The following is a 24104-nucleotide window of genomic DNA, read 5'->3' on the forward strand; positions in this document are numbered from 1 at the left end:
CATCCATACTTGGTGCAAAAATATTCCTTTATTATTAAGACACTTACTCTATTCACAGTAGTCTTAATTCACAGGGTTATTCTTTTCAAAACCGTACATATGTCCAAAATAACTAGTAGGACTTAGAGGTTTTTCGATCTGAAATCAGAGAATTGTTTCACAAGAGCCGCAATGTACAGAGTTTAGTGGTTCAAGCGCTATACAACATTTTCTGGAATGTTTGAAAGACATTTCACAAACATGGGTGTCTGAATTTCTGCTTGTTTGTGTTTCGATATGTATTCACAGTTCTGACCAAACATATTCCTTTACTATGAGTTTGGCTGAACACAGTGCCTCCCCCTGGTCGTTGGTGGCCCTACAGGTGTAAATATCAGAGTCCTCTGGCCCAACTTGGGCCAGGACCAGGGTGCAGAGCCCATCCTCTTCATACTCTATCTGCACCCGGGATGACTCCTCCAGAAGCTCCTCACCCTTCAACCACACCACCTCTGGGTCAGGGTACCCTGAAAGGAGAGGTCAGAGAAGGGATCAGAGGGGGGAGAGAGAGAGGAAACAGCCAATGACAAGAGCTCAGGAAATGGAATGTAACACTTACACACTAACTACTTGAAAAGCTTGAAGTGTTTTACACAGCAGGATGCAGCTGTGCGTCCTTGAGCAAGGGAGTTAATTAGGCATGATTGCTCTTAATCAATGTCCAACTTTAAAACAAAGCATTTAAAATCTTTACAAGCACCAGCTGAAACTTAGTGAAAATGTATAATTCGGTCAACCAAACATGTGGAAGCCTTTTGTAGTGTAAATCAGTGTATAGGTAGGTACCTGTGAGGTGACAGGAGAGGCGGGCGGTGGAGCCCTGGGAGGCTGTCTGGTCCGTTAGGGTCAGGGAGAACTGGGGCACCCCCTGGAGTTTGACCTCTAGAGACCGCAGGGCCTGCTCTGCCTCAGGACTCAGGGGACTGTCTGTCAGGGGTCAGACACAGGGTCAAGGCTCACAGCAGAGTCATAGACTGGTCAGCCAGACTGAGCACAAGTGAACCAATGGTATGCGTAGCTCTCATCTGGTTGACCGGGCAAACAGGGTCATTTATCACATGAGGAATGGTAGGGTTACGAGCCTAAAATAATAGGAGAAAAAGTGACATGGTTTGGATTGAGTATGGCAGGCTTTGGAAGTATGGCGGGAGGTCTCACCTTCTGCAGGGGCGGTGGGAGAGCCAGGCCCATCGGCTTTAGACAACAGAGCCATCCTCTTCAGCGCCAGCAGGGCCTTCCCTGTTTTCTACAGGAGATACACAGAGAGGCTTCAGTCAATGGGTTTCACACACCTACCGGGGGATGATGAAATAATGAAAGAACTAAAATGTACTAAAATACAAAGTATAATTTTGGTGGGGAACCCACTACCTACCTTCCACTTCTGCTTGGCGAGGTACCTCTTCATCTTCTCCTTGGAGAGACACTTGGTGGTCCTGGGGTCTGCTGAGATGGGCTCAGCTATCCAGGAGTGGACCAGAGCCTCCTCACAGGATATCCTGCGCCTGGGTGGGGACAGACAGGGAGGGTTAGAGGGGAGACAGGGAGGTTGAGAGGCAAAACAGGGAGGTTGAGAGGCAAAACATCGAGGGCAGGTCCTTGAGGGCTAGGCTCATCCATAGACAGTCACCCAGAGACTATATATTGGTACAGGTATATGGTGTTGTCCCAGACCTTGGTTCCTTGTTGAGCAGGGAGCTAATGAAGTCTTTGGCCTGGTCAGTGATCTCTTCGAAGCTCTCCTCGTCAAACTCCCACTGAGCACCAGTTACCAAGGCCAGGGTCTCTGCCTCACTGTTACCCTGGAAGGGAGACTCGCCACTCAGTCTGAACACACACACGCATGCACAGACACACACCACACACACGCATGTACACACACACGCGTTTGAACTTGATATATGAGCAATAGAAATGTATGGCCACTAGGTGGCAGAAAAGCTACAGTTTGTCAAGCCCTGTTGTAGGCAGAGAAGAAGGATGTCTAATTGAGAATGAATGAAACAGAAAAGTGCCTTAGTCCTCACAATATGTAGCAGATGACTCCAATGCTCCACATGTCTGTAGCTAAGCTAACAGTCTCATAGCCGATCACCTCTGGAGCCACAAACTCTGGTGTCCCGTGCATCACCTTCAGGGGAGTGGAGGGGTCTGGAGGACAGACAACACCTCAGGATAATGAGGTTGCATCCCTTCATCCCAAATGGCACCCTATTCCCTACACAGTGCACTAATTTTGACCAGGGCCTTTCTAACAGAGCCCTATGGGCCCTTATCAAAAGTTATTCACTATATAGGTACAGTGCTATGAAAAAGTATTTGTCCCCTTTCTAATTTTCTCTACTTTTGCATACTTGTGATACTGAATGTTATCAGATCTTCAACCAAAACCTAATATTAGATAAAGGGAACATAAGTGAACAAATAACACAACAATTGCATATTTATTTCATAAACAAAGTTATGCAACACCCAATTCCCCTGTGTGAAAAAGAAATTGCCCCCTTACACTCAATAACTGGTTGTGCCACCTTTAGCTGCAATGACTCCAACCAAATGCTTCCTGTAGTTGTTGATCAGTCTCTCACGTCGCTGTGGAGGAATATTGGCCCACTCTTCCATGCAGAACTGCTTTAACTCAGTGACGTGTGGGTTTTCAAGCATGAACTGCTCGTTTCAAGTCCTGCCACAACATCTCAATTGGGATTAGGTCTGGACTTTGACTAGGCCATTCCAAAACTTCCAATTTGTTGCTTTTTAGCAATTTTCATGTAGACTTGATTGTGTGTTTTGGATCATTGTCTTGCTGCATGACCCAGCTGCGCTTCAGCTTCAGCTCACAGAAGTATGGTCTGACATTCTCCTGTAGAATTCTCTGATACAGAGCAGAATTCATGGTTCCTTCTATTAAGGCAAGTCGTCCAGGTCCTGAGGCAGCAGAGCATCCCCAAACCATCACACCACCACCACCACCATGCTTGACCTTTGGTATGATGTTCTTACTGTGGAATGCAGTGTTTGGTTTTCGCCAGGCATAATGGGACCCATCTCATCCAAAAAGTTGACTCAAGTTTGCCAAAAAACACCTGGATGATCATCAAGACTCTTGGAAGAACGTTCTATGGACAGATGATTCAAAAGTATAACTTTTTGGACAACATGGTTCCAGTAATGCCTGGTGAAAATCAAACTCTGCATTCCACAGTAAGAACATCATACCAAAGGTCAAGCATGGTGGTGGTGGTGTGATGGTTTGGGGATGCTTTGCTGCCTCAGGACCTGGACGACTTGCCTTAATAGAAGGAACCATGAATTCTGCTCTGTATCAGAGAATTCTACAGGAGAATGTCAGACCATCCGTCTATGAGCTGAAGCTGAAGCGCAGCTGGGTCATGCAGCAAGACAATGATCCAAAACACACAATCAAGTCTACATGAAAATTGCTAAAAAGCAACACATTTGACATTTTGGAATGGCCTAGTCAAAGTCCAGACCTAATCCCAATTGAGATGTTGTGGCAGGACTTGAAAACGAGCAGTTCATGCTTGAAAACCCACACGTCACTGAGTTAAAGCAGTTCTACATGGAAGAGTGGGCCAAAATTCCTCCACAGCGACGTGAGAGACGGATCAACAACTACAGGAAGCATTTGGATGGAGTCATTGCAGCTAAAGGTGGCACAACCAGTTATTGAGTGTAAGGGGGCAATTTCTTTTTCACACAGGGGAATTGGGTGTTGCATAACTTTGTTTATGAAATAAATATGCAATTGTTGTGTTATTTGTTCACTTATGTTCCCTTTATCTAATATTAGGTTTTGGTTGAAGATCTTATAACATTCAGTATCACAAATATGCAAAGGTAGAGACAATTAGAAAGGGGGCAAATACTTTTTCATAGCACTGTAATAGGGTACCATTTGAGACAGCCCATATATCACAGTGAACACAGAGGCAGAAATTTGAGCTCTAAATCTTTTCAGGGACATCATTCATTTTCCAGGTGTTGCAATGCAAACCAACAATGCTTCCAAAACATGCAGCACCATTCAACACCCTTGGCTATGTCCCTCAGTCAGCCCCACACTCACCCAGCTTGCTGGCCAGGCCAAAGTCAATGATCTTGATGCGCGTGCCAGTGTGGTCAACACACACTATGTTTTCAGGCTTCAGGTCCAGGTGGACGATGTTCTGCTGGTGCATGTAGCCGATCCCCTCCACGATCTGCTGCATGTAGCGCACACTGGCCGGCTCTGTGTGCACAAAGCTGTCGTCCACTATACGCTCAAACAGCTCACCTCCAGCAATGCTGCACACATACACAAACAATCACAGGATCAATAAGGTTGTAATTTAAGTTGTATTCAATTCAATTTAACTCAATTCACATTAGTGACACCGGACCTCATGCATTTACTTCTACAGGGCTCTATGGCTTCCACTGCCATGTATTGTGGTCAATGGTTGTTGTCTAGATACTGTACTTACAACTCCATGACCATGACCATCTCTGGCTTGAGATCATAGGCCCCCATACACTGGACCAGTTTGGGGTGGTGCAGGTAGTTCATCAGCTCTATCTCTTTACGGGCTGCCTCCCTCTCCTTGGCACGCCGGCCCTTATAGAACTTCCCGGCACACACACGGCCCGTCTCCTTGTGGGTCAGTTTGAACACCTGGCCAAACTTCCCCCTGTGGAGTGTCACAGCAGATACACGTTGTTAACTAGAAAAGGACATTTCCTGAATAAAATGTGGTTTGCTTGCTCCTCTTTAGGTGTTTTTCATGGTAATGAAAGCAGTTGTAGTGAAGGCTGTAGTAATAATGGTAGAAATAGGGTTTTCATAGGCTACGGGTTAGTGATAGTGACCTATTTTGGAATGGTTGTAGGTGTGGAGTTATTATAATGGGTTATAGTAGGCTGGTATAGTAGGCTAGAATGAGTACTATCATCATAAGCCATATAATGTGTTTTTAAGCTCTTAAAATGTTTTGTCTGAAAGTTGTGGCAGTGATTTCAGTTTTGAATGTTGAAGCCTGCATTCCGCCATTGAAATGAATGGGAATACAACCAGCTTTATAGTTTATGAAGTAGGAATGACAGCAAAAAGCTGTGTTGAAGGCATCTAAATTGAGTCAGTCTGCACATGTCAACGTTGGGGTGGTGTTTGTAGCTGTGGTCAGTAGTTGGGTGGTTGTGGTCAGTAGTTGTATGATTCAGTAGTTGTGTTGTCAGTAGTTGTGTGGTCAGCAGTTGCGGTCAGTATACAAGCAACCTATTCCAGACCGGTCTGCACGTTTTAAAGTTTGAATGACGTTTCTAGCTGAAAACAGTGGAGGACTAGTAGTAATTTTTCCTATTCAAATATATTGCCTCTGAAATGCATTGGGATTAATGCAAATATTGTGGTAGTGTGCAAAGTATAAGTAGTATAATTGTTTTGCTCAAGCAACAGTACAAGTGCCAGTCTGCACATTTTAAAGTTATTTTGGTATTGGTAGCTTTAACGGTACAAGAGCAGTGGCTTAGCCAAATACTTCCCATTCAAGCCTATGGCGCTGAAAAGTATAAGTGGAATAAAAAAAAGGTTTTCCAAGCACACCGCGGAGGGTCAGCCGACACGTTTTAAAGTTGTTTTGGTGTCGGTAGCTTTTACGGTTTTGGCACTACAGGCGGCAACAGAAGAATAAGTATGGACAACAGAGTAGTTGAACTGCTTTACACATACACAGAGCTAGTAGAGTACTTTGCATTAATATTGCCATACATGCCATGGATTGATAAGACACTTTTGTCCATACAAAGCAGAATCAGTCTATGATGACATGAATGTGTGTACAATCTTCATATACACATTCTATAGACCAGGGGTGGGAAAATGTCTCGAGGGCCACATCTGGATTTCGAAATTCAACAGAGGGCCGCACAGATTTTTGGGGGACCGATTTGTTTTGTCAAAATCAATATGCAGGCCAGAAAAAGGGCAGTTACTTGAAAATATATAGGTCCATTATAATTTCTACTGTCACGTTCGTTTAAGGACGGGTCAGACCAAGGCGCAGCGTGAAATGCATACATGTTTATTTCAACATAAACACACGAACAAAACAACGTAACGCGAAGTCCTCAGGCTAAACACAAAACAAGATCCCACAACTAATGATTGCCAATAGGCTGCCTAAGTATGCTCCCCAATCAGAGACAACGAGCGACAGCTGTCTCTGATTGGGAATCACACCCGGCCAAACATAGAACTACAACACCTAGAACGTAAACATAGAAAATACAACATAGAACTCCACACCCTGACTCAACATACTAGAGTCCCATAAGTCAGGGCGTGACATCTACAAACTTTCTATCTAGTTTTAGACGTTCAAGAGTAGCCTGGAGTGTTTTTTTAACCCATAATAATAATTTCCCCAAAACATTTATAAATACTCAAATTGAATGGGCTCGTGAGATTCTTTAAAGTAGCCACCCTTTGCCTTGATGACAGCTTTGCACACTCTTGGCATTTTTTCAACCAGCTTCATGAGGTAGTCACCTGGAATGCATTTAAATTGACAGGTGTGCCTTATTAAAAGTTAATTTGTGGAATTTATTTCCTTCTTAATGCGTTTGAGCCAATCAGTTGTGTTATGACAAGGTAAGGGGGAATACAGAAGATAGCCCTATTTGGTAAAAGACCAAGTCCATATTGTGGCAAGAACAGCTCAAATAAGCAAAGAGAAACGACAGTCCATCATTATTTTAAGACATGAAGGTCAGTCAATCTGGAAAATTTCAAGAACTTTGAAAGTATCTTCAAGTGCAGTCACAAAAACCATCAAGAACTATGATGAAACTGGCTCTCATGAGGACCGCCACAGGAATGGAAGACCCAGAGTTACCTCTGCTGCAGAGGATAAATTCATTAGCGTTAACTGCACCTCAGATTACAGCCCAAATAAATGCTTCACAGAGTTCAAGTAACAGACACATCTCAACATCAACTGTTCAGAGGAGACTGCGTGAATCAGGCCTTCATGGTCGAATTGCTGCAAAGAAACCACTACTAAAGGACACCAATAAGAAGAAGAGACTTGCTTGGGCCAAGAAACACGAGCAATGGACATTAGACCAGTGGAAATCTGTCCTTTGGTCTGATGAGTCCAAATTTGAGATTTCTGGTTCCAACCGCGTAGGTGAACGGATGATCTCTGCATGTATGGTTCCCACCGTGAAGCATGGACGAGGAGGTGTGATGGTGTGGGTTGCTTTGCTGGTGACACTGTCAGTGATTTATTTAGAATTCAAGGCACACTTAACCAGCATGGCTACCACAGCGTTCTGCAGCGATACGCCATCCCATCTGGTTTGCGCTTAGTGGGACTATCATTTGTTTTTCAACAGGACAATGACCCAAAGCAAACCTCCAGGCTGTGTAAGGGCTATTTGACCAAGAAGGAGAGTGATGGAGTGCTGCATTAGATGACCTGGCCTCCACAATCACCCAACGTCAACCCAATTGAGATGGTTTGGGATAAGATGGACCGCAGAGTGAAGGAAAAGCAGGCAACAAGTGCTAAGCATATGTGGGAACTCCTCCAAGACTGTTGGAGAAGCATTCCTCATGAAGCTGGTTGAGAGAATGCCAAGAGTGTGCAAAGCTGTCATCAAGGCAAAGGGTGGCTACTTTGAAGAATCTCAAATATATTTTCATTTGTTTAACACTTTTTTGGTTACTACATGATTTCATATGTGTTAATTTATAGTTTTGATGTCTTCACTATTATTCTACAATGTAGGAAATAGTACAAATAAAGAAAAACCCTTGAATGAGTAGGTGTGTCCAAACTTTTGACTGGTACTGTACATAGACACACAGAGCTGTGAACCCCATGGACCATAATGCAATGGTAATCGGTGCCAAACCGTCTGTAAAGCCCATGTATAATCATGGCTTCAGACCCACTTCCTCCATCTGGAGATCTGAGCTAACTAGAGATCTGACCTAGATCTACTCAGGAATGTAGAGGAAGGGTTGCTTTCTCTGAGTTTTCCCTGACCATGTGACCTGACCAGGAAAAACTCTGGGGTTTTCCTGGTCAGGTCATTGTCAGGAAAAACTCAGGGTCTCAACTACAGAACTAGAATGAAGAGATTATATTTATATGGTCCTAACCACTAAATCACTTAGACAACTCTCTGCCTTCATACTGTATGAGTTCAGAGGACGGAGAGCTAGAGTTAGGTGTTAGTGGAGATACATACACATGTAAAGAAATGGTAGAGTGAATGGGTCAGAAAATTAAACCACATCCCTCATTCTGACTAAACGGAGCTGATCAGGGTTGCTATATGGTCTGTCTGTTTGAACACTTCTCTCCTCCATGCTCTGTGACTTGGCAGGCCCAGCGATATTCTCCTCTCCTCTCTCTGTTCACTGAACACTGAATCAACAAGTGTTTTTGTCAAGGCCAGATCAGCCATGCCTTTGACATTTCAGAGAGGAGGGAACCATTTGTTTCGCTTGAAAAACCTTGTGAACAAGAGCTGGCATTAAACAAGATAGTGAGTGTTCCTTACCTGTAGATGAACATACATTTTTGTTTTTGTCAATGAACCTACATGAGAATAAGAGAGATTATCGCTAACCTGCCGATCTGGGGGCAGTAAGTTTAACTCATTTTGTTAGCTACACTGCATCACACACAGGCATGTGTGTGTGTTTTGTTGTGAACATTAAAGTATTCAATGTGTGTTTTGTGTAATGTTTCATGGGAGATACTCACACTCCCAGTTTCTCCAGTACATTGTAGTGATCAGTGACCTTGTGGGTGGAGTCGATAGTGACGTCCTCATATGTCCGAGGAGACTCCTCCTCTTGTGGCTCAGCTACAGATCACACACAGAGACAGACATTTGAGCTGTCAGTCATCAGATAGGCAGCATGAAACGATGCACCTATTGCACGCTGTTGATACAAATCTATAGGAAACAGACCGAAAAATCCTGTCAATGTGTTCCTGTCTGCAGCTGAAGGCATGAAGTCCATGTGATAAACAAGCTAGATTAACATTTTACATTGAGTCATCTTATCCAGAGCGACTTACAGTAGAGAATGCATACATCTTTCGTACTGGTCCCCCGTGGGAATCGAAACCACAACCCTGGCATTGCAAGCGCCATGCTCTATCAACTGAGCCACATGCTATACTACTGCTGCTGGAACCAATCAACTAGACACTGACATGGCTCACCTTTCTGCTCCATCTTGATAAGCTGAGACTCCTCACTGGGCTCGCTCACCCCCACCACGTTGTAGGCCCTCACCCGGAAGCAGTACTCCGCCTGGGGCTCAAGCCCGGAGCGCACCTTGTAAGAGGTGCTCTTGCAATGGGCTGTGAGCTCACTCTAGTCCCCAGACTCAGCGGGGCCTTTTCTCCTCACCTCTACCACATAGCCCAGGACAGCACTGCCTCCGTCGTAGCAGGGCCCAGACCAGGACAGGACCAAACAGAGAGGAGAGACAGAGAGGAGAGACACCACAGGGCTGGAGGCTGGGGACTGGGGCCGCTCTGGGACCAGGAAGACACGGTACAGGTTACAAACAGGTTCGGCAGAAAAACACACAAAGCACAGAAATGTTTTGCGAGTGTTATTTACGTATGACAGAAAGAACGACGGTGTGCTGCGCCGAGCTCTTGCGGTCTCGTACTACAATGGTGTAGCGTCCTGCGTGCTCAGGTCCTGGCTCTGCTATCACCAACGTACTGCTCTGATCACTGCTCTCTACCCACAACTCAGACCCATCTACAACCTACAGAGAGAGTGAGTTAGACAAAGAAAGACACAACCTGTACACTCACATGTTCAGAAGGCTGCGAAAAGAAGGCTAGTGATATTTGTTCACTCATTCGAAAATTATATAATAATAAAATAATATTGGTACCGGTTCTTTATTTCGTATCCAGCAGGACACCACAGGTGGACTGCCACTGAACACACACGTCAGATGGGCTGTCTCTCCTAGCCGTGCCTCAATGAGGGACGGGGGATCTTTAAACTGCAACGAGGCTGTGAAAGACAGGGTAAAACCAACTTCAGAGTTTTGACTAGGGGCCACAAGAATGATTTGGGTACAAAACATTATTAACTGTGTGTGAGAACAACTATGTTTGTTTTTGTACATGTAAGTGTTATTGTATGTGTGTGAGTGGTTCTGTTTGTTAGTACGACTGTTGTGTATGTGTGCGTGCGTGGTTACGTCTGTCTGTAGGTCTGTCTGTCTGTGCACACGCGCGCAAGTTCCTCTCATCACTAGCAACCCTTACTACCACGATTCATGGTGGGCCTGATGTATCAACCGAAAACAAAGGCAGGATTTCATGACCAAACACAGATGACATACCACACAAGTAGGAGCAGTCCTTATGAGACCATGAGTATCCAACAAGTTCAACTACAAACGCCTACACACTAGTACATAACATGGTCAAGCATACAGACCAAACACTCATTTTCAATGTAAATGAATTGTCAATACTGTTATCAAGTATGCTGAAGATAGAAATGGTTAGATATAATTCATAACCACGTACAGATAACTTCCTTATAACCCTGACATTACATTACAGAAGATAATTCCTTTTAAGAGCAAAGCCCGAAGGGCTTTGTGGATACAGCCTCTTTCCAGTCAGTAGTCAAATCAGTATGGTAGATTTGACTAGAACCACTAAGATAAAGCTGCACTTGTGTTTTAATTGGTGTGAGTGTATAAAGCACTTTCTCTTTGAGACAAGTAGGACTGACGTCACAAAACCTCCCATGGAATGCATTCAACTGATGTCCATCTAGCCTAACAAATAGCTCTATATTAATCACTCCATTTCAAATTGAATAAAATTATTCAGTTACCGGTCTACTTGTAAACAACTTTCCTCTTTCTTACACACAGATTAGAGGCAACTGATAAGAGTGGACAGTCAGCATACATTAAGTTATAACAAATCAGCTTCTGTGCAATCCACTGAACGACATAAACCTACACCATCTAGTGACAAAGTTACAAGTTATCTACACAAACGTATGCAATTAAGTCAGGGATGGGCAACTGGTGGCCCGCGTGAACTATACATGCTTTTATGGGTCTACCTGGTAACACCCTTACCCAGTTCATACACAAAAACACTCTAGCCTTACCCAGACCAGAGCGAAGTCCCTCACTACAGCAACACAACACACCCTGACAATACAGAAGAGTACAAAGGGTCAAACTAAATGTGTAGTTCTAGTATCTGAGGCTGGACGACAATATGATTTAAAAGCTGTGGGTTGATATAAACACAATAGATGAAAGCAAGGACAGCAACTGGAAATGTCATACAGAATAAATGCATTGAACCAGAGACAGGTGCAGCTCTTGGCTTGCTCACAGAGGAAGGGAGAGAGAAAGACTAGTGTGTATCTTACCTGTCCCTGAGCTGGCTCTCTTCTTTGGCGTGACTTCTGTGGAGACTGGTGGAACGGAGGTGAGGCGAGATGAGATCACAGGTGCAGGTAGTTAGTGATAGGGGTGTGGGAGGGCGTGGCTAAGCTCTCTCTGGACCATTACCAAAGATTGTCTATTATATTGACAAGATATTCGAGTGAACGCTCTAACAATGGAAATAGATGTCCTCAAATATGGAAGGCAGACGGGAGGAGGCGAGATCAGGTGGGACCATTCTAGCCAATGAGAAGGCAGATATGCGTGTGAACACCAGGCCATAGAGATAAATAGAGGGCTCATCTTTTTATCTGTGCCATTATAGTGTCTGTGACAGCATTGGCATCTCCATTTTAAAGTAGTACATTTCCTTCATCATTGGCTGATTGCTCCCAATGCATAGGAATCCCCACCCAGTTGACTAGTTTAAAATGGTGGAAGCCCTCAATGGCAACGTCCATGCTAAAATGGGTTATTTCCATGATGAGTCCTTTATCTCTATGACAACAGGAACAACTGGTAATTTTGGGGTGAGTTGCCGAAAATGCCACGTGTGTCCACTTATCAGTGGATTCATAACAACCTAACCATTGCAAAACTACTATTCGATCAAATAAGCCTCACGTAGCAAATTAGCAATTACAGTTTTTGTAGTACCCATACCAGCGTACTAAATAGTTTCCTAAAAAAATAATGTCTTATAGTATGTGACATTTTGTCATCTAATGCGCGATTGCATTGACTCTCGTCATTCGTTCACTTTGGTACAGCGAGGTCAATTTATTTGATTATCAGCTGTTGTCAAACACATGAGTCGGTAAAGATGAGTGAATTCTACTAGTTGAAACGTCGAAATGAGTATGCAGTTTTAGTTTGTAGTACGCTAGTATGGGTATTCGGACACACCCACTGTCTCTAGGTTTAACTATGCTACAGTGGACTGTCTCTTCCCCTACATGGTGCTGTACAGAGAGCAGTGAGAGAGCAGATCAAAGCAGCATTGTAATACAGAACAAGGGAAACGGTGCAAAGGCAGTCAGCTGGATGGGACTTCCATACAGACACTCCTTTGTTGAACTAAGCATTGATTGGTTGAAGTGATTAATGCCAAATATGACTGATGTGGTTCATGTGAACCATAACCAGGTAATAACCCATAGTGTGTTGGACAGAAAGCATATTCATGTCTTTGAAAATGAGCCAAAAGTAAATGTAGCATTTTTGCAAAAATAACCTTGCCTGCTTTAAAGAGATGTATACAATATGAAAGATATATACACTGAGTGTACAAAACATTATGAACATCTGCGCTTTTCATGACATAGACTGACCAGGTGAATCCAGATGACAGCTATGATCCCTTATTGATGTCACTTGTTAAATCCGCTTCAAATAATAATTGAGACATGGATTGTGTATGTGCCATTCAGAGGGTGGATGGGCAAGACAAAATATTTAAGTGCCTTTGAACGGGGTATGGTAGGTGCCAGGTGCACCAGTTTGAATGTGTCAAGAACTGCAACACTGCTGGGTTTTTCACGCTCAACAGTTTCCCGTGTATCAAGAATGGTCCACCACCCGAAGGACATCCAGCCAACTTCACACAACTGTGGGAAGCATTGGAGTCAACATGGGCCAGCATCCCTGTGGAACGCTTTTGAAACCTTGTAGAGTCCATGTCCCAACTAATTGAGGCAGTTCTGAGGACAAAAGGGGGTCAACTCAATATTAGGAAGGTGTTCCTAATGTTTTGTACACTCAGTGTATAAGAGATCGTCTCTAATGAGTTCATGTTTTACCTTTTCGGGTTCCTCCTGGGCTCGGGGTGTTCGAGCTAGTTGGTCTGAAGACACTGTCATTGTTGGATGACAGAAGTAACTTTGAGCCTCTGTTTTCCACAATGCTGTTGTTGAGGGGAGGGGAAGTGTGTGAAGTTGAGTTTAGGACTCCGCAGATGGTCTCAAAGTCTGGATTGTTTCCATCAGGGGACAATTTCAGTTTCGTATCCCGTTACAGAAGGGACAAAAGAAAAAACCACAACATCAGAATCTAAAATCTTACTGCAGTGCAGTTAACCCTTTGTGTTGTTGGTGTTCATGCAAAATAAAGCCACCGGCTGTACCATCTGAGCCAGTGGCATACTACAGTTTCGCGGGGCTGCGTGTGGTACGCCAGTGATCTGAGCTCATTTCAGCATTGTGTGTGTGTGTTGTCTTACCTCTCACACACACAGCTGCGCTGCTGGAGGTCTTGCCCGCTCGGTTCTCTGCCACACAGGTGTAGGCGCCCGCGTCCTCAGGTAGGCACTCCCTCACCACCAGCCTAGTCTCACTGCCATCGAAGAGGGGCATCCCAAAAAACACAGCCTCACCTGCCCACAGGAACACCCAGATACAGCAACATGAAACACTCTCTCAGAGCTCAGGCCACTGCCACTAGTCCTCAGCTTCAGTGTGTGTGTCTGTTCGTCTCAGAGAGTATGAATGTGAAATAGAGAGAAGCATAGAGAGAGAAAAACAGAGTATGTGGGAGGGTGAACACCCACTGTCCTAAAATGAAAATGTAATGAAGGTGTTAACGGAGCGTGAGCAGTGTCACTTGAAAGTAGTTTCTTATCCTTAGACCCCCCCGAGTGGCGCAGTGGTCTAAGGCACTGCATCACAGTGCTAGCTGTGCCACTAGAGATCCTGGTTCGAATCCAGGCTCTGTCGTAGCCGGCCGCGACCGGGAGACCCATTGGGTGGCGCACAATTGGCCCAGGGTAGGGGAGGGAATGGCCGGCAGGGATGTAGCTCAGTTGGTAGAACATGGCGTTTGCAACGCCAGGGTTGTGGGTTCGATTCCCACGGGGGGCCAGTATGAAAAATTAAAAAATGATGTATGCACTCACTAACTGTAAGTTGCTCTGGATAAGAGCGTCTGCTAAATGACTAAAATGTTGTGATATATAAAGAACTAAAAAACATCACAAGGTTGTACTAATTTGCAATATTTACTTTTGTTTAACATTTACATTTTACGTCATTTAGCAGACGCTCTTATCCAGAGCGACTTACAGTTAGTGCATACATTATTCTTTTTTATTTTCATACTGGCCCCCCGTGGGAATCGAACCCACAACCCTGGCGTTGCAAACGCCTTGCTCTACCAACTGAGCTACCTCCCTTTAACCAGGTAAGCCAGTTGAGAACAAGTTCTCATTTACAACTGCGACCTGGGCAGCAGGGCAGGGCAGCAGAGTGACGCAAATGTGTTTTTTATTTACCTCAAATTAGCTAGTTGTTTGGGTGTTCAAGGATATAAAATGTCATATTGGACATTGATTTTAATGACATTTTCTATTCAAATTCCAAGTCAAATTCATAAAGTTGAATTCTAATGGCATAGAGCCAAACTCTGTACAGGACATGGAGAATAAGGCCTGTTCTCAGCTCACCATTGTGCAGCCAGGACACACTGATCGGCTGACTTCCTGTGATAACCCCTCGGAGTGTGATGTCACTTCCTTCATCCACCGAGCAGTCCTCCAATGGCTCTGTGAACAGGGGTGGATCCAGACCTCTGAGTGGGGTTGGTGTGGGGCAGCTGTCCCCTGGATGAGATGGTGCAGGGCCCGGCGACAAGGGGGTGAGAGACAGGGACAGAGAGTATCATAAGCACATTTGAAATTCATACAGCAGGCCATCTGTTATATGACAGCCTGATAAGCAGGCTCCTATAGCTGTGTTGCTCTGGCATGTGAAACAACCACATGTACATGTAACGTCTTTGTGCATGTGCTCTGAAATTAATCAATCAACACTCAGCACTTTGTTTTTGGATACCGATAGACCTACTAATTTGGGTGGAATTTGACCACTCTGTTTTCTCACACAGGAGGAAAACAGCTGCTAAAATACTTTTGGTCAGCTTGCCGGCACTAACAGCGGGGTGTTCAGCCAGGCCTGTCATCTTGCATTACTGACAACGTTTCCTCATCACTGCTTTTGTGTTTCTGTTCTTCCTCTGCTCTAATGTGCTAACCACATCTCTCATCTAGAAGTGTATTTATCAGCTCTGCCTGTTACAGGAAAGACTCCAGCATGCCTTCACACCTACTACATTGTCTACAACACAGACACAAATAGCCCAAACCCACACATGTACAGTATATTGGGAAAATAAGCCTGAACAAAAACAACTGCAACCGAAACACTGAAACACTTCCTCTGTGTTTCTCCAACAGACCACCAAATTAGTATAAAGACAGCAGTAGCACACAGCCAACATCTCGGCACTAAAACATCTCACAGTATCTGAACTGTAAATCCGTTCTGTGCATTGCCATGTGTTATGCAACAATACATATTGATTGACAACAACCTAACTTTCATCTTGATTTCCATCTTAACATTGATCCCTGGTATTAATCTTCAGCCAGATCCAACGGGATTCCACTTCTGCCTGCTTGCTGACGTCAGCCACTAGCTTCTTCCTTGCCACTCCTTCCATGCTGAGCAGCCCCAGGGCTCTCCAGAGTGATTGGCCTGCGAAGCCCCTGCAGCCGACCTCAACTGGTAGATTCCAGACTCTCCATCCATTCTGCTGACTCAATGATGAGGAACTGGTATTTCTCAAGCTTCCGCTCATGTGCCTCCTCTATCCTCTCCTCCCAGGGCACTGTGAGCTCGATGAGGACCACATGCTTGGTGCCTGTAGACCAGAGAACAATATCTGGTCTGAGGCTTGTGCTGGCTATCATCTCTGGGAATTGGAGCTGCTTCTTGAAGTTGGCCCACATCTCCCAGTCACCTGCTGTGACAAGGATCCCTTTGGTCCTTGTTCCCTTTGCTGCGCTCTCTCCTGAAACAGGAAGTGGATGAAACAGGTGCCCTGAGTGAGTTGTTTCGGCTTTCTCCTTGCTTGCTCCAGTCCCGTGACCAGTCCTGAGTAGGTATTTGGTCGCCACCTGAATTTTTTATCGGTCAGACCTGCTTGTCAAGAGGAAATGTGCTCCAGGTTGGCTGGTCATCCACATAGTGTGCAGGTGGGGCTCTCTGCCAACCCCCATGTGTGGAGGTTTGTTGGTGTGGGCAACACATCATACACAGAGAGAAGCAGAAACGTAATCCGCTGCCCTTCCATATTCCAGATGTCTTGCCAGGTGAGTGCCCTCTCTCGCACGCATGTCCAGCTGCCCTGTTTCTTTCCTGGCTACAGCTCTGACATACCTGCTTTCTTCCTTAGCCTTTCGGACCGCCCTCTGCACCATGCCACGAAGCTCCTCTGGACCTGCTTTCTTCCTTAGCCTTTTGGACCTCCCTCTGCACCATGCCACGAAGCTCCTCTGGACCTGCTTTCTTCCAGCTTGGCCTGGTTGTGCATCCCAGACCCAGCCTGCCTTGGTTTACCGACCCAACGATGTCAGCGTGTTGCAGCCGTTCCTCCGCCTCCGTGAGCGCTCTGCTAGCTGACCACTTGCGACCTGTTTTGACCTCAATCTCTGCCTGGCGAACCCTCTCATCCTTGCTGTCCCGCAGCATCATAGCCTGACGTGCTTTTGTTGCCTTGTACTCCTCTACCAAAAATGGCAGCTGCAGCTTGCTGTCTGTGCTGTACAGGAAGATGGAGGAGAAGTTTCTTGGGACCGCCAGCCATCTCCTGAGGAAGTTGTTAATTTTCCTATCTAGTGCATCCACTGTTAAAAGAGGTAACTCATAGACAAGCAGTGGCCAGAGGAGTCTGGGAAGTACCCTGTGTTGGTAGCCACATGCCTTAAACTTGCCTGGTAGGCCGCTCTTCTTCAGAGATGTCATCCACGTGTCGGCTTGCAAGAGCATCTCCTTCACACTCTCTTTGTCATTGAGCTCAGCCCTGTACCACTTCCCCAGGCTCGAGGTGGACCACCTTGGTGCCTCTAGACCAGAGAACTTTACCACTTCCCCAGGACCATACCCATCCTGACGGTGGGGATGGTCTCCTCTCCAATCTTGAATTGGTACCGTTTCTGGACACTTCCCTTTTTCAGGCTTGAACTCCATTCTGGCCCATTTGGTGAGCTCTTCCAGATCCTCCAAAATCCATCTGCCTTCTAGAACTGACTTAGCTGTGATTATCACATCATCAATGAATGTAATAAATAATTGAGCCCCCCGAATGTAACGATATAATTTGCACTCTGCTTATACGCCTCTTTTACTTTCAAGTGTGGATGGAACTGTCACAGTAATGTCATACACCATCACAGGTTTTTAGGATACTACACTCTGAGAGAAACACAATCACAAAACATGTATAAAGGAGGCTGAGGGCGGGGGGACTCATGTTTTTTCTCCAAACCCCTCCCTCAGGTTGTTCAAAACGAGAACCGTTAACAGCATGGCCTTTAAATGCACTCACAAACAACTGAGCATGTAGATTCCTGCACCCTTCACTTCTCAGGTAATGGGCATGAAGCCAATGCTAATTAGGAAAATCAGAAAATACATTAAATACTGTACATGCTATGCGCTTTGATGGTGCACGTATAAGGAAGTACACATAATACATCTCAATACATACATGTTCAAACATTTTGTTAGGTGGATAGCAGTGGAAGTTCTGCACTGTAACTATAAACAACGACAAAACAAAAGCCAGTACTCAAGAAGTACAGAGTCCAAACACAATAGAAGATGTTAACATCTGCAATATCAACCTGGTAAGCAGAAACAAAACTAATAAAAATCATTGTCATGTAAAACAAGCTGTCTGAAAATGAAAGTGAATGCTTTGTCATGGTGTGTGGTTAGGGTTCATTCAGCTGTGCAATCTCTGAGATAAACGTCTGTTCTAACTTGTTTATTACAATGTTGACCCGAACAACTAGACAGTAATGCCAATAGTTACACTCCTAGACCCCCCCCCCACCCCCACCACCACCACATACATTACACACACGCACGCACGCACGCACGCATTAACACTGAACACACACACACACACACACTGAACACGCACACACACTGAACACGCACACACACTGAACATGCACACAGACTGAACACACACACACTATGGCTGTCTCTTACCTGTACCAGAGACTGTGTCTATCCCAGTCCTAGTGACAGTAGCAGAAGTGGTCCTGGCTGCCAAGACGTTTTTTCCCTGCCCAGGGGAAGTGTTGGTGGGTCCGATGTACATCCTGAGGGTTGATACATAACGCTTCTTGGAGCTGCTGTCACTGCTCATGTCCGGCACCACAATGTCTCTGCATACAACACACAAACATCAACAGTCATTTCCCAAGCCGCTTATCAAGCTTCCTCTCCCTCTCTCTCTCACTGCTGCTCTTTCATACTCACAGCCAACTCATAGTTTAGTCTTAGTTAGTCTCCTCCCTCAAACCCCTCTCTCTATCTCTTCTTCCCTTTCACTTTGTCCCTATCAGTGTGTCTGTGTATCTCTGTCCCCTTCTCACACAGCCAATAGAAACACACACCTACAGAAAGAGAGAGATTATCCACACACATACACACACACAGCTAAAGGTCGCTTTGTCAAGTGTTTGATTTACTCACATTCACCTGTCTTACTGTTTGAGTGCTCACTTATCAGTGTAGTGACTGAAATTTGGATGTGTGTGACATCTCTGTTACGTACAGTACCAGTCAAAAGTTTGGACACACCTACTCATTCCAGGGTTTTTCTTTATTTTTACTATTATTCTACATTGTAGAATAATAGTGAAGACATCAAAACTATGAAATAACACATATGGAATCATGTAGTAACCAAAAACGTGTTAAATCAAAATATATTTTATATTTGAGATTCTTCAAAGTTGCCACCCTTTGCCTTGATGACAGCTTTGCACACTCTTGGCATTCTCTCAACCAGCTTCATGAGGTAGTCACCTGGAATGCATTTCAATTGACAGGTGTGCCTTATTAAAAGTTAAATTGTGGAATTTCTTTCCTTCTTAATGTGTTAGCCAATCAGTTGTGTTGTGACAAGGTATGGTGTATACAGAAGATAGCCCTATTTGGTAAAAGACCAAGTCCATATTATGGCAAGAACAGCTAAAAAAAACAAAGACAAACAACAGTCCATCATTATTTTAGGACATGAAGGTCAGTCAAGCCGGAAAATGTCAAGAACTTTGAAGGTTTCTTCAAGTGCAGTCACAAAACCCATCGAGCGCTATGATGAAACTGGCTCTCATGAGGACCGCCACAGGAATGGAAGACCCAGAGTTAGCTCTGCTGCAGAGGATAAGTTCATTAGCTTTAACTGCACCTCAGATTGCAGCCCAAATAAATGCTTCACAGAGTTCAAGTAACAGACACATCTCAACATCAACTGTTCAGAGGAGGCTGCGTGAATCAGGCCTTCATGGTCGAATTGCTGCAAAGAAACCACTACTAAAGGACACCAATAAGAAGAAGAGACTTGCTTGGGCCAAGAAACACGAGCAATGGATATTAGACCAGTGGAAATCTGTCCTTTGGTCTGATGAGTCCAAATTTGAGATTTTAGGTTCCAACCGCCGTGTCTTTGTGAGACGCAGAGTAGGTGAATGGATGATCTCCGCATGTGTGGTTCCCACCGTGAAGCATGGAGGAGATGGTGTGGGGGTGCTTTGCTGGTGACACTGTCAGTGATTTATTTAGAATTCAAGGCACACTTAACCAGCATGGCTACCACAGCATTCTGCAGCGATACGCCATCCCATCTGGTTTGCGCTTAGTGGGACTATCATTTGTTTTTCAACAGAACAATGACCCAAAACACACCTCCAGGCTGTGTAAGGGCTATTTGACCAAGAAGGAGAGTGATGGAGTGCTGCATCAGATGACGTGGCCTCCACAATCACCTGACCTCAACCCAATTGAGATGGTTTGGGATGAGTCGGACTGCAGAGTGAAGGAAAAGCAGGCAACAAGTGCTGAGCATATGTGGGAACTCCTTCAAGACTGTTGGAAAAGCATTCCTCATGAAGCTGGTTGAGAGAATGCCAAGAGTGTGCAAAGCTGTCATCAAGGCAAAGGGTGTCTACTTTGAAGAATCTCAAATCTCAAATATATTTTGATTTGTTTAACACTTTTTTGGTTACTACATGATTCTATATGTGTTATTTCATAGTTTTGATGTCTTTACTATTATTCTACTGTCACGATCGTCATACACAGAGGACCAAGGCGCAGCGTGGAATGCGAACATACTTTTATTTTCACCACACAAAACAAAACAACAAACGATACGAAACGTGAAGTCCTACGGTTACAATACAAACCAAACGGAACAAGATCCCACAACACACTGTGGAAAACAGGCTGCCTAAGTATGGTACCCAATCAGAGACAACAAGCAACAGCTGATACACGTTGCCTCTGATTGAGAACCACACCGGCCAACATGGAAACAAATGAACTAGATAATAACCCTAGCACCCAAAACACATAGAAACAACACACCCTGGCTCAACATAACAGAGTCCCAGAGCCAGGGCGTGACATCTACAATGTAGAATAATAGTAAAAATAAAGAAAAACCCTTGAATGAGTAGGTGTGTCCAAACTTTTGACTGGTACTGTATGTATAATTTCACACCGGTAGGTGAGAGCATTGAACACAACAGCCTCGCCCCTATAACAAAATATAAACCCCAGAGGGACAGCCACTTTAAATCTCTCCACATTGAGTCGTGTCCATGGTAACACAGGCGCTAGAACAAACGGCTGCTACTAAAGCAACCAGCAGCTCTCTGGGTGCGTTCCCTTTCCTCATGGCTCAGTAGAGAAGAAGCCTCACTATGCAGACAGTATTACTATGAGCATCCCTGGTAATAGTAATATGACCTATGTAGATCTAGGTCTAGTCAGTTCTCTCATGCAGCACAGTAAGCCAGTAAACTACACTACAATATGTCAACCTGACGACAGTAAGTCTTGTATTGCAGTCTTGTGTACTGCACTGGCAACAACAAATACAACAGATGGTTGTCTAGCATAGTTATTGAAACTGTTCCCAGAACTGTTGATACCTTTACTGATAGTTGCTTAATACCTTCCTTAATGCTTCTGCATCCCTCTCACACACAGAGCATTTGTGTTTCACTGCCCTGATTTCAAATACCATTATGCAGTGATACTGTAGTAGATCATTCACTCAATATCACTCTGATCCCCTCTCTTCCCCTGCCTGCTCCTGCCCTCCCAAATTCCACATCATTAACCACACAGAAAGATTGCCATGTTCAAGGTCTATGATGAGATGGGCTGTTTGGGTTTCTGTAGAATCTGGGATAAGAATTACCAAAGCAAACACATTTGATAGAGAGAGAGAGGGGACATTGTGAGGAGGTGCTGTTTAGCTACGATGTTGTGATATAAGTACATTCTTGCTAGATTACACTTTGACAACCCAAGACAAAATTGGAATTACACCACTTGCAATACATGTCATATTGCAACAACCCATTGGTACAGTAACTGAAATAAAGCAAAGACTATGGATGGTCTGCATGTTTCAAGATGCGCTGCTAGGAGGTGCATGCTAAACTCTACTCTGTTAACCATCACATTTCTACTAGAATGACAGCACTATAGTAAAAACAGACCCTGTGTACAGGCAGGGAGGAATCCCTAGAATCCCTTCTAGTGGGATCCACTAGGACTTAGACTTAAGACTTACAAGATTAATGTGAATGGCATTATGCAACACTGTGTCCTCAGTCCTCATAGATGAGGCAGTCTGTCGTTTTATTTCACAAGCCAATTTGAGAATGAAGCTGAGATGCATTACTAGAAGGACAGTAAATATTCCCAGGCTGGTCTAATACACTAGATGTAACATAGTAAAGGAAAATCTGTGACACTAAAATTAGTATGATTTGTTACATTTGGTGTGGCTACATAAGACAGAAGGTTGCTTAAGGCAAAAATGAAAGGAGGGTGGTTGGTCGGGGTGGATGTGTTGGCGTATAACGCTAATGTCTAGCAACCCAAAGGTTACGTGTTTGAATCTCATCACGGACAACATTAGCATTTTAGCTAATTAGCAACTTTGCAACTACTTACTAGTTTATAGCTACTTTGCAACTACGTAGCATGTTAGCTAACCCTTCCCCTAACCTTTAACCTAACTCCTAACCTTAACCCTAAGCCCTAACCTAGCTAACGTTAGCGTAAGCCACCTAGCCACCTAGCTAACATTAGCCACAATAAATTGGAATTCGTAACATATCATACGTATTGCATATTCTGAACATATTGTACGAATTGCAATTTGTAACATATAATATGAATTGTGATTTGTAACATATCATACGAAATGGATGATGGACATCCACAAATTAATACATAACATACCAAACGTAACATATCATATTAATTTCGGTGTCTGGATTTTAGTTTACTATGTTACGTCTACTCCTGAGTCCAGGTTGCAGGCAGATTCGAGAGTGTGACTAGGTAATATGGGCTCTTTGATAAATCCATAAAATAACATCTTGTCTAAACTTTTTACCTCCTCCAACCACAACACAGCTACAACACACTCAGTGTGAGGCCAAACGCACACAGACACACACAGAGTAGACCGTGCACACATCCACACGTCTAATTTGGCATCCGATTTATACGCTTTTTTTTGCTACTACACAGGACCACTCATATAGGCCCTATTATGCAGGACAGAATCCACACAAAAAACACTATTTGTACTCCCTAACAAAATTGGGCTCCCTAACAAAAGCCTACACAGGAGTTTGAATCAGTGCAGTGTTGATAGATGGATAGCATACAGTACAGAGTTGGATAAACATTTGGCAAGTCATGCTGTAAGCAGCTCGTTATGAGAACAGAGGGTGATAATGCTTCATTCATCAGCGGGAGCCTCTAACGACACAGGACAGAGAGGCTCCTGGGTAATTCATGGGAGGAGCCACATCCATACAGACAATATAAACTTTACAGCACCAATGACACCAATTGATCTAATTACTTTTAAATGGTTTACATTTGTTATGTCTGTCCTCACCCACCTGGCATGCAGGTTCTTAACGTTCACGCTATCTAAATGTACAGTTCCAGTGATAAGTCTAAATGGCCTTTATATCTCTCCTGGGGGGGCTGAGTGTCTCCTCAGTCTAAACATCATCTAGATGTGGCTGGAGATAAACATGCAGCGGGTGCTGCTTTCAGTCACTTTGAAAGGAACATCTCTAAAGAGAGATGCCAGATACGCAGCTGAGGGTAAGAATCTGGTATTTTCACATTTTTGGAAATGTGTACGTGATATATGTTGTCTCCATTTACTAAGTCAAGGAACACCCACAAAAAGAAAATGAGTTAACTAAATAGGTACAGAGAGAGAACTGAGAACTGAAAATTAGAGAAACCGAATAATACTAAAGATCTGAAACCTTCCTGCATTCTCAGATACAGAGTGCAATAATGAAAGCTGAGAAAGAACAGATGAATAGGTGGAAGCCCGACACAAGGCTGATGTTGCTTGGACTTCACCTCTGATTAGTGAACAACACATCAATATAAGTTTCCTCTGTGGAAATAACATCTGGTGAGGATAAGGAAGTGGTTTCAGAAGTCAATAGCCTGGTGTGAACATCATT

At 44.3% G+C, this 24104-nt stretch overlaps 1 pseudogene; it reads right to left on the minus strand.

The window, feature by feature from the left end:
* Positions 1-8: 8 nt before the first annotated feature.
* LOC121569574 lies at positions 9-18804 on the minus strand (annotated as a pseudogene).
* Between the last annotated feature and the right edge of the window lie 5300 nt (positions 18805-24104).

The sequence above is a fragment of the Coregonus clupeaformis genome, chromosome 30 (assembly GCF_020615455.1).
Source record: "Coregonus clupeaformis isolate EN_2021a chromosome 30, ASM2061545v1, whole genome shotgun sequence".
In the NCBI taxonomy this organism is placed as follows: domain Eukaryota; kingdom Metazoa; phylum Chordata; class Actinopteri; order Salmoniformes; family Salmonidae; genus Coregonus; species Coregonus clupeaformis.